This window comes from Pan troglodytes, chromosome 4 (genome assembly GCF_028858775.2).
Source record: "Pan troglodytes isolate AG18354 chromosome 4, NHGRI_mPanTro3-v2.0_pri, whole genome shotgun sequence".
NCBI lineage: Eukaryota > Metazoa > Chordata > Mammalia > Primates > Hominidae > Pan > Pan troglodytes.
The window spans coordinates 178,005,544-178,017,842 of record NC_072402.2 but is presented as its reverse complement, the minus strand read 5'-3'; the positions used below and the strand labels follow the sequence as shown (position 1 = coordinate 178,017,842).

Sequence of the window (12,299 nt, the reverse complement as noted above, 5' to 3'; positions counted from 1 at the left end):
CAGCCTGCGCAACAGAGCGAGACTCCGTCTCAAAAAATAAATAAACAAATAAATAAATAAATAATAAAAGAATCAAACATTTATCCTGCATTTCTGGCAGAAACTAGGTGAGTGACTGTTTTTAACAGAATTCTAGTTAATAAATCCAAAAAGAGTTACATAATTAGAAAATAATCAGTTTACAATCTCTAAGAAAATAATGGATCTAGGCAATGATCAACGGTTAATAAAACCATTAAGTGTGAAAAAAAATCAGTGGAAAATTTTTAAATGGATAGATCAGGCTACAACAGTGGTTCCCAACCTTTTTGGCACCACGGACCAGTTTCGTGGAAGACAATTTTCCACAGATTTGGGGAGGGTGGGGTGGTTTCGGGATGAAACCGTACCATCTCAGATCATCAAGCATTAGTTAGATCGCATCATAAAGAGCGCACAGCCTAGGTCCCTCGCATGCGCAGCTCACAAGAGGGTTCGTGCTCCTATGAGAATCTATTGCTGCTGCTGATCTGACAGGGGGTGGACCTTGGGCAGTAATGCTTGCTCACGTGCCGCTCACCTCCTGCTGTGCGGCCCAGTTCCTAACAGGCCATGGACGAGTACCAGGGTTGAGAACCCTTGGGCTACAAGACCTAAACCCAATGATCAGTCTCATCGTTAGGACAACCAGACATTATGTGCTTCCCAATAAGACACCATGAGAAGTACACATAAACCACCTATGTCCTTGACCCCTCACCAACAAAGTTAAAAACTGAACCTGAATCAAATCCAGCCTCTCTAGATCTGATACTAGTTTACACAAAGTAAGGGATCTAGAGGAACGTGTTTAAAATACCACCACAGGACACAACCATGTGAACGTATTTAATACTACAGAACGTTACACTTGGTTATGTAGTAACTCTCATGTTGTGAATTTTACCACAATTAAAAATTTTTTTAAAGTAAAAATAATACAAGAATACAGACATCGAGACGCAGAATACAGAAGTTCTAGATGACAAAAGACCAAATATCTTTAACAAATCAATGGTCTGAAAAAGAGGAGTAAAATGAAACATATGGAATAAATGACTTAAGAGGCACAGCAATCAAATGCAATGTACAGACCTTGTTTAATTCCAACTTAAACAAATCTGGTTTTTCTGATTTTGAAAATGAGAGAAACCTGAAGATAGACTAAATATCAGTTAATATTAAACAAGTATTGTGATTCAGGCACAGTGGCTCATGCCTGTAATCCTAGCACTTTTGTGAGGCTTGGGCCCAGGAGTTTGAGACCAGCACCACCCTGGGCCCCATCTCTTACCAAAAAAATTAAAAATTAGCCAAGCATGGTGGTATACACCCGTAGTCCCAGCAACTCAGGAGGCTGAGGCGGGAGGATCGCTTGAACCCAGGAGGTTGAGGCTGCAGTAAGATGTGACTGTGTCCCTGCGCTCCAGCCTGGGCAACAGTGAATCCTGTCTCAAAAGAAAAAAAAAGTTTTACGGTTGTATGTGATTTTTTAAAAATTCTTGTCCATTATAGATACATTCTAAAATATTTAGGTGAAATAAAACATCACTCCCATGCATATTCCCTCAAAGCCCTTGTTCTTGTCTCGCTTTTATTCTTTTGGATAAATCATAATCCTGGTTTAACCAATTGTCTACCTACTCTGTATACCCATGCAGCTAAACATAGCTGGAGAAAAGCCTATGACCATGTAAGTTTAAAGTGAGCTAGTCAGCAATCATTCCTCAGACTCTGTATACTGCCCAGAAATAATACTGTAAATTCCTAGTCTATCCCCTTCTCCTAGATGACTTCTGTCTTCAAACCTCTAACACCTACTCCTCCATCCTCCCTCTCAGCTGATGACCTGACTTTCGCAGTGAAACAGAATGCCAGAAGGGCCCTTTCTACGAACTCCCACCTATGCCCATCTATCCCTGCCCTTAGCACGTAAGCCATTTGTGCAATTCGATCCACCCCCTCATTCTGCCTATTCAAGGACATTACTCTGGCAATCCCTTCCTTCCTCTCATCTCATTATGCCTCCCTCCTGGATCTTTACCTTCAGCACACATATATGTGCTATTCTTTCCTCTACTAAAAAGTCTTAAGTTCATTTCTCGCTCCAGCTACTTTGCTTCTCTCTCATTCTCTCTATAGCAAAAACAATCCTCAGGAATTGTGTATGTTCTCTGCCTTCTCCTCCTCCCAGTTAAACCCATTCAAGTTAGTAAGTGTTTTCAACCTTTCACCAAAAACTATCAAGAAGAAACCCAGTAGCCAGGCACAATGGCTCACGCCTATAACCCTAACGGCTTTGAGATGCTGCGGAGGGAGGAACACTTCAGTCCAGGAGTTCAAAGCTGCAGTGAGCCATGATCATGCCACTGCACTCCACTCTGAGTAACAAAGCACAACCCTGTCTCTAAAAATATTTTTAAAAAAATTTTTTTAAAAGAAGAAACCCAGTGATCTTATATTCTTATTTCCAATGGTCACTTCTCTGACCTCTTTGTGCTTATGATCAGCATTTGATATAGATGATCACCCCCGCCTAGAAACACACTGCTTGGCTTCCAGGATATCGGTTTTCTTGGTTTTCCTCCTATCTCTTTAGATTTAGTTTTTTCTAGTTCTTCCTGCAGAATTGCAATTATCTCCATTTTACCAGAAAACAAAAACTCAAAATGGTTTAAGCAATTTGCCCACTGTTACAAGGCTGGGAAACAGCAGAGTCAGGCTTTAAATGAGTCTGATTAAAAGTTAAAGCTACTTTAATTATGCTATGCTGCCTCCCTGCTGACAGGAAATAGAACTACTTTTTTTTTTTTTGAGACAGGGTCACACTTTGTCACCCAGGCTGGAGTGCGATGATGCGATCTCTGCTCACTGCAGCCTTCACCTCCCAGGCTCAAAAGCCATCCTCCCCTCAGCCTCCCGTGTAGTTGGGACTACAGGCATGCGCCACCACACCAGGCTAATCTTTGTATTTTTTTGTAGAGATTGGTTTTCGCCATGTTGCCCAAGCTGGTCTCAAACTCCTGGGCTCATGCGATCCACCTGCCTCAGCCTCCCAAAGTGTTAAGATTAGAGGCATGAGCCACCGCACCCGGCCTACTTTTCAAACATAGAAATGGGTTTTGACTGTTTAATCAAAGCACAGAAGGAAGTAAGTAATCCTAAAAAGCTGCTTAAGAATATAAATGGTGAGATAAAACAAACTGGTCTTATATGTTAGTTTCTTCAATACAGAAATATAATAACTGCTGTTTTTAGATGGATAAAAAAATATTCAATACAAAAGAACAAACACAAAGAAGTGCTCCTTCTGTCTAGAGAACAATATGGTAAGGAAAAGTGCTCTTTCTGAATGACACGCATGTATCAGTAATAACCTAGAAAATATAAAATGCTCTGTTCTATGCTACCAGAGCTTGATGACAGCATCCCTTAAGATCACCTAAATGCCACTGTTCTGACCAGACTCCACTTACAAAGTAACTATCTGATCTTCATTAGCTTTCCCAAATAGAATTTAATAACGGTAAGAAATTGCTCTGACCAGCTGAGATTAGTATTTTAGTCCTATTAATCATTTGAATTACTGATGAAAGTTCAGAAGTCTGATTTATCAATCTCATGTAAGCTTAGTGTGAATCAATGTTCAGTTTGATCATACTTCAGGAAGTGTTACCGGACTAAGAAATCTGAAAACCATGCCCTGTACCTGTGGTCATTCTACCAAACAGTCTTGATTTCCACCTAGGCAGCCAACCATTCCCTTTCTTGGTTTTTCGTATTGTGAGGCTGGCTGTCTTAAAATTTAAGGTACTCATCATTTTAAGCCCCAAGGCACTGCAGATCTCTTCAGTGCTTCTCTATTTTCCAAATCTCTGAGATTGAGAATTAGGAAGTAAAAAAAAAAAAGGCTAGAATAAAAGAACCACAGCAAATTGGACATATGCCCACTGAAAAACCCAATCCATTTTTCTGGGAGTCTAACAAAGTATAGCACTGAAGATTAGGTAAAGGAAAGGATATAGGAATACATGCAGTTTAGGATCTTTCCCAAGGCTGTGAAATCAACAAGTAGTTCTTGCTCTCTAAAAAGTATAGTATGTCACTGAAGATTACTACCTAAAATAATAAAAGTATTCCAAAAAACACCTGAAAACTTTCAAGAATTACAAAAGAATTTTTTTTTAAATAGCTAGGCCAGAGTCAAGAGTCAGCAGGCATATAGCACCTAACTAGTTAACATCTTACCAATCAAATGCCAGACATCACTACTGATCCTGGCACAATCAAACAAAAATCTCTACCTGTTTCAAATCTCAGAGCACTTTTTCATGATCTTAGAATAATTATTTCACTTAAAGAAACACAAAACATTCCTTGTATTTATTAGAAAGATATGCTTTCAGATCTGCTTATGAAACAGCTTAAACATTCAAAACCTACGGCCATCCTGGGAAAGTTAGTGGTGCAAAGCAGAATTACAAACCATGAAAAGACTATCCAGGAACATTTAAAGAGCAGCCTACACGTATACCATAAACTTTGAATGTCTGCCAGAATCTAGAGGGAGAAAAAAAACCTTCAGGAATCCAGTCTACTTCACACTTGCAGAAATGCTGGGGGTTAGCGGGAGCTGGGGATAGGAATCACAGTGAGGGGTTATAAGAGACTTAGCAGAATATGAAGTAAAGTGAAAAGAAATGAAAGTTAAGAAAACCAACTGGAATGAAGATACCCACAAAGACCAAGCAGAAAAAGTTACATTTAAAGCACTTAAATATATTTGAACCTCCTCTGGTTAGGAGAGAGGTGAAAAGAAACAGTTGTTGAAAAGAGAACCCTAAGAAAGGGGGAGAGCCCCTGGTCTATTTTTCAGTCAGGAATCAAACATGTTCAGTGAAAATTAGGGACAATCAAACATTTGAGTGCTCCCCTGGGAAAAGGATTGGTAGTTACAAAATAATAAAAACCAGAACTGAAATCCACCCATCCTAACAGCCCCTAGCCAGCAGATATACCACAACCCCCTGCCCCCACCCCAGTAAGCAAAAGAAAAGCCATCTCTACTTAACCTTCAAAATGAACATCTAAGGGGAAAAGAAAAGGGGTACCTGAGAAGCAACTGTAAAAGACAAACCGTTTTTCCTCTATGCTCACACTTAACACAAACGCTTGTGACCAGATGTGTGAAGGTTTTTCCCCACACACCAAGCAATTCTCCAGCATATACCACACACCTGAGTGTCCTATAGCTCAATTCAATCCTGACAGTATCTACCCAGAGTTAGATCCCACTGAGATTATGGGCTGAGTCCCACAATACTGCCCCTCTCTTCTTCAGACACAAGTAAGGTCATCACCCACACTTCTGATGACCGGCTATAAAGCTGGGTTCCCAACACTCCCTCCTGGAGTTGGATTAATTTGTTAGAACGGCTCACAGAACGCGGGCAAACACATTCACTGGTTCGTTATAAGGATATGGTAAAGTATACAGATGAACAGACAGATGAAGTTGTATACAGGGTGAGGAACAGCGCAGGGGTGCAGAGCTTCCATGCCCTCTCCCACCTCAGCCTACTTTGGGAGCTAAGGTAGAAGGATCACTTGAGCCTAGGAGGTCCAGGCCACAGTGAGCAGAGATAACACCACTGCACTCCAGCGTGGGCAAGAGTGAGACTCTGTCTCAAAAAACAAGACATACAAGCAGCCAACAAACATGAAAAAATGCTCAACATAACTAAACAGAAAAATGCAAATCAAAACCACAATGAGATACTATCTCACACCAGTCAGAATGGCTATTACCAAAAAGATAAAAACTAACAGATGCTGGCGAGGCTGCCCAAAAAAGGGAACACTTATACACTGCTGGTGGGAATGTAATTAGTTTAGCCATTGTGAAAAAACAGTTTGGAGATTTCTCAAAGAACTAAAAATAGAACTAAGCCAGGCCCAGTGGCTCACACTTACAATCCCAGCATTTTGGGGGGCCTACGAGGGCGGATCACGTGAGCCAAGAATTCAAGACCAGCCTGGGCAACAAGGCAAAACCCCATCTCTACAAAAAAAAAAATACAAAAATTAGCCAGCATGGTGGCATGTACCTGTGGTCCCAGCTACTTGGGAGGATCGTCTGAGCCTAGGACATGGAGTTTGCAGTGAGCTGAGATCACACCACTGCACTCCAGCCTCGGTGATAAGAGTGAAACTCTGTCTCAATAGACAGATAGATACATAGACAGACAGATAAAAATAAATAAATAAAAAACCAGAACTACCCGTTTAGCCCAGCAATTCCATTACTGGTTCTATACCCAAAGAAAAATAAATCTTTCTACAAAAAAGGTACATGCACTGGTATATTCACTGCAGCACTATTCACAATAGCAAAAACATGGAATCAACCTAGCTGCCATCAACGGTGGGCTGGAGAAAGAAAATGTGGCATATATACATCATGGAATACTACATGGCCACAAGAAAAGAATGAAATCATATCCTTTGCAGCAACATGGATATAGCTGGAGGCTATTATCCTCAGTGAATTAACGTAGGAAAAGAAAACCAAATACTGTGTAAGTGGGAGCTAAACACTGGGTACATATGGACATAAACATGGGAACAATAAAACTAGGGACTATTAGAGGGAGGAGAGGGAAAGGAGTGCAAGGGCTGAGAATGTACTGACTACCTGTGTGATGGGATCATTTATGTCCCAAACCTCAATGTCACACAATATACCCATGTAACAAACCTGCACATGTACCCCTTGGATCTAAAATAAAACTTGAAACTATTTTTAAAAAGTAATTACTCAGTCTGTAAGTCAGCGCATATACCTTTGAGTATTTACCCAAAAGAAATGAAAATATACACACCCCAAAAGATATGTATATTGCAAAAATAAGTAATTCAAAATCTAAGCTGTTGGAACTTGTTAAATATTTTGAGCCTTAAGAGAATGTGATTATGAAACTTGAGTCACTTAAACAGGCAACTGTAACCTAGGCAGCTGCAGCTTTTGCTTCTCTGATTATAAATTACCTTATTTCTTACCTACATTGTTCTGTAAAATGTCGTAAATGACTAACCAGTGAGTGCCAGGGAAGATGTCTTTCCTCTTCCTCTTAACTGCTGATATTCATTACAGATTAATTTCCCTCTTTCCTCCTCTTTCACACAAAAACTTCATGACTACCACATTGTTGGAAGATGGAATGTGCCAGGCGCGGTGTCTCACACCTGTAATCCTAGCACTTCGGGAGGCCAAGGCAGGCGGACTGTCTGAGCTCAGGAGTTCGTGACCAGCAACACGATGAAACCCTGTCTCTACCAAAAATACAAAAATTATCTGGGTGTGGTGGCGGGTGCCCGTAGTCCCAGTTACTCGGGAGGCTGAGGCAGGAGAATTGCTTGAACTCAGGAGGCAGAAGTTGCAATGAGCTGAGATTGTGCCACTGCACTCCAGCCTGGGCGACAGAAAGAGACTCCATCTCCAAAAAAATAATAATAATAAAATAAAATAAAAAATAAAAATAAAAAGATGGAATGTTAAACACACTCTTGGAAAGAAAAAAAAAAAACAAGCTATATGGAAAAGAAAACAATCTGTAACTAAACTGTTGTAACTCATAAACCCCAACCTTGCAGAGAAAATGTTGTAATCCTATTAAATGTCTTTGTTTCCTGCCTATATAAATAAGCGGCACCTTTTCTTTTTCTTTTGGAGATGCAGAATCGCTCTGTCGCCAGGCTGGAGTACAGTGGCGTGATCTTGGCTCACTGCAACCTGACTCCCTGGTTCAAGTGATTCTCCTGCCTCAGCCTCCCGAGTAGCTGGGATTACAGGCAGGCGCCACCATGCCCAGCTAATTTTTGTATTTTTAGTAGAGACGGGGTTTCAACATGTTGGCCAGGATGGTCTTGATCTCCTAACCTGGTGATCTGCCTGCCTTGGCCTCCCAAAGTGCTGGGATTACAGATGTGAGCCACCGCGCCCGGCCCAGGCCCTTAACTTTTAACTCTGAAGCCCAGATCCCAGTGCTCTGGAGTCCATATTCCCCAGTTAGTCATTCCCAGATGTTCATCTAAAAACTCTTATTTAAAAACTCTTTGAAACTGGATTCTGATCATTTCAATTATTTCAGGTTGACAATATAGTTGTTCATAACAACTTGATTCATAATTGCCAAAAACTGAAAATCTAAATGTTCATTAATAGTATATGGATAGGCTGGATGCAGTGGCTCACACCTATAATCCCAGCACGTTGGCAGGCAGATCACTTGAGGTCAGGAGCTCAAGACCAGCCTGGCCAACATAGTGAAACCTTGTCTCTACCAAAAATACAAAAATTAGCTGGATGTGGTGGCACATGCCTATAATTCCAGCTACTCAAGGGGCTAAGGCAGGAGAATCCCTTGAATCCAGGAGGCAGAGGTTGTGGTGAGCAGAGATTGAGCCACTGTACTCCGGCTAGGCAATAGAGCGAGATTGCTTTTCAGGGAAAAAAAAAAAAAAAGCAAATGGATAACCAAATTTTAACATATTGACACCACTAAATACTACTGAACAATAAAAAAAAAAGAATCGATTAACTGATACACACAAATATGAATGAATCTCAAACATTAAATAAGAGACCCAAGAGATTCCATTTATATGTATTTGTGGCGATAAAAATCAGAACATTTTGCCCCTATAGTGATGGAAATATTCAATATATTAATTGGTGTATGGTTTATATGGATATACATATGTATCAAGACTCAAATTATACATTTAAGGTCTACATGTACATTGCATTTTATGTAAATTTTACCTGAACTAAAAAATATTCTATATTCTAACACTTGGCCAAATGAAAGGACTTTTTCCAGATGAGCAATTACTAAGGAAACATACAGCCCACGAACTTTTGCTAAATAAGTACTCATTATCACATTGTTAATGACGTTAATGCAAAAGTTATCAGTATCAAAATGGAGTGACTAATGTCAAGCTCTAACCAAATGGAGACCTCACTATGCAAGGAATTCCTCAAAATGGCAGTGTCCCAGATAACCTGCTTGCACAATTGCCTGACACAGCTGTCTCTACCAATGAACCAACACCAACTCCTGCAATAAGCCCTTGTAACCAACAGTCTTTGTTTCAAAACAACTTACTTGGACTTCCTCTTTGTCTTTAAAAGTTTCCTCTTACGCCAACCTCTCTGGATGCACCTACGATTCCTTACAGCACACGTGTCCCTGATTACAATTCCCTGCTATTCCTGAATAAACTCTGGAAAGTTGGTCTCTCAGTAGCTCATTTTAGCTTCATCTTAGGAACCCAAGACAACCTGGACAATATGGCTCACGCCTGTAATCCCAGAACTTTGTAGGCCAAGGTAGGCAGATCACTTGAGCCCAGGAGTTCGAAACCAGCCTGGGCAACATGGCAAGAACTCGTCCCTACAAAAAAAATGTTTTAAACAACTAAATTAAGTTAAATTAAAAGGAACCAAGATTTTCAGAGAAAGAGCGCATTTATAAATCAAGGAAATTAAATGGAAACACTGGCCAGGCTCATACCAGTAATCCCAGCACTTTGGGAGGCCAAGGCAGGAGGCCTGCTCAAACCCAGAAGTTCGAGACCAGCCTGGGCAACAAAGGGAGTTCCCTCATCTCTACAAAAACTAAAAAGAAATCACCCAGGTGTGGTGGCACGTGCCTGTAGAGGCAGGACTACCTGAGCCTGGGAGGTCAAGGCTACAGTGAGCTACGATCACACCACTGCACTCCAGCCTGGGTGACAGAGTGAGACCTTGTCTCTCCCTTCCCCCATCAACCCCCCCGCCCCCCACCACACACAAATACTAAAACTGGCTTGAGAATATCAATATAGACTCATGATTTAATTTATTTCTATCTACTGAAGTGTTGCAGAAGTAATATTATCTCCGGAATAATGGCACTCCTAAACTCTCAATTTCAAGCTCTAATACCAAGAAAGCAAAGTTCTTTGTAAAATGGCCAATCAAAAGATGGGCAGGAAATGTATAAAATGAGCCTGGGACATCTTTCAGTGCCAAAAAGCTAAGTCTAATGGAGTCATCATGTCAACATGATACAGAAGCCAGCTAGAAGGGGTCCTCACAGGACAAACTATGACCTTTTGAGCAGTGAGAATCATAATCACAATGAAATGAAACACACTGAATCAATACAAATCTATGAGAACCTCAAAAAATCAAGCCAAAACAGAAGAGATAACATAATCCTTTCTGTGCTGCAAAAAAAGATCTGGCAATGATGTAAAAGATGAAACTACTGTAGTAATCAAGACGAGGAGAGAGGGGGAGACGGGGGAAGAGACAGCATATGGACTGCAAGTCAGTCACTATCTGAAGCAGCTATTACAACATGGAGACAGGTAACTAAAAAGAAAGATTTAAGTGGTTACACCTCAGCAGGAACTGGATTCAGAGTAATCAAACAGCCCTCGTTTAAGAAAAGGTCTACTCGGCCAGGCGCAGTAGCTCACGCCTGTAATCCCAGCACTCTGGGAGGCCGAGGCGGGCGGATCACGAGGTCAAGAAATTGAGACCAGCCTAGCCAACATGGTGAAACCCCATCTCCACTAAAAATACAAAAACTAGCTGGGCTTTGTGGCAGGCGTCTGTAGTCCCAGCTACTCAGGAGGCTGAGGCAGGGGAATCGCTTGAACCCGGGAGGCAGAGGTTGCAGTGAGCCAAGATCGCGCCACTGCACTCCAGCCTGGCAAAAGAGAGAGACTGTCTCAAAAAAAAACAATGATAGCTAATAAATTAAGTATGAAAGAATTTTTTTTAAGCAACATCATTTTATAATTCCCATTCGACATTAATCAAGGATTATAAAAACGGCCGGGTACAGTGGCTCATGCCTGTAATCCCAGCACTGCAGGAGGCTGAGGTGAGCAGATAGCTTGAGCCCACGAATTCAAGATCAGCCTGGGAAACATGGCAAAACTCAGTCTGTACTAAAAATACAAAACTTAGCTGGGCATGGTGGTACATCCCAGCTACTTGGGAGGCTGAGATGGGAGAATCACCTGAGCCAGGAAAGTCAGGGCTACAGTGGGCAGTGATCACGCCATTGCACTCCAGCCTGGGCGAAAGCAGTGAAACCCTTAGAAAAAACAAAAAGGATTATACTGGGTTAAAAGCATTAGATGAATATTGGCATTAATGAAATGCTAAAAGCCACCACTACACAGATTCTACATAGATTACTTTCTGATCATAAGGTAGAAAACGTTTAATGGAGGAATAAATTGTTACCCCCTTCTCCAATCTTACCAACACTATGGAGGAAGAACCAGATATTGGGGTCTCTTGATGTGGTGCAGTATGAAATACACATCAGTAATGTTTACACCTTGATTTGAAAACTAGAGGAACTGGCCAAATGACATCGAAGGAGCAATCAGATAAAATGAGAATGTGGGACTTTCTGCAAGTAAACTGGCCTGTTGCCTTCAACAAACTGGTGTCAGCACTATTCTAGATTTGAAGAGAATTAAGGAATATAATCAGATGCAATGAATGATCCCTACGTTGGATCCACAAATCAGCAATAAAAAAAAATTTTATGTACAATGAGAGAAGACATTTAACACCTAGTTCATGTTTACATTAGTGATTTGCGTGATGTTACTCTGACCAGGTATAAAAATGTGGTTTTTTGTTAAAAGGCTCTCAGACGTTAAACTATTTATTTTAGCGGGCCAGATTTTCTTCAAGGGAAATGAGACTGAGTTACAGGCAATCTTAACTGACAAGATAATATCCTGAATTTTCCCAGCACTTTGGAGCTGGGCGCGGTGGCTCACGTCTGTAATCCCAGCATTTTGGGAGGCCAAGGCAGGTGGATCACAAGGTTGGGAGATCGAGACCATCCTGGCCAACACATGGTGAAACCCCGTCTCTATTAAAAATACAAAAATTAGCCGGGTGTGGTGGCGTGTGCCTGTAGTCCCAGCTACTCGGGAGGCTGAGGCAGGAGAATCGCTTGAACCTGGGAGGCAGAGGTTTCAGTGAGCTAAGGTGGCACCACTGCACTCCAGCCTGGTGACAGAGCAAGTCTCCGTCTCAAAAAAAAAAAAAAAAAAAAAAAAAATCCTGAATTTTCCCAGCTCTTTGGGAGGCCTGGGCAGGCCAATCACTTGAGCCCAAGAGTTCAAGACCAACCAGGGCAACATGGAAGATCCCGTCTACACAAAAATTAGCCAGGCGTGGTGGTGTGTGCCTGTAG

At 41.3% G+C, this 12,299-nt stretch overlaps 1 protein-coding gene across 13 annotated transcripts in view; it reads right to left on the bottom strand.

The window, feature by feature from the left end:
- The window catches only part of CNOT6 (CCR4-NOT transcription complex subunit 6), an 84,179-nt gene that overhangs the window by 51,091 nt on the left and 20,789 nt on the right, over positions 1–12,299 (bottom strand). For 3 of the 13 annotated variants that reach the window (XM_063811742.1, XM_063811743.1, XM_054684866.2), the window contains one exon: positions 1,313–1,466. The exons of the other annotated variants lie outside the window; for them this stretch is intronic. The gene's annotated coding sequence lies outside the window, so the exon portion shown is untranslated. The remainder of the gene's footprint in view (positions 1–1,312; positions 1,467–12,299) is intronic. 13 annotated transcript variants of the gene reach the window in all.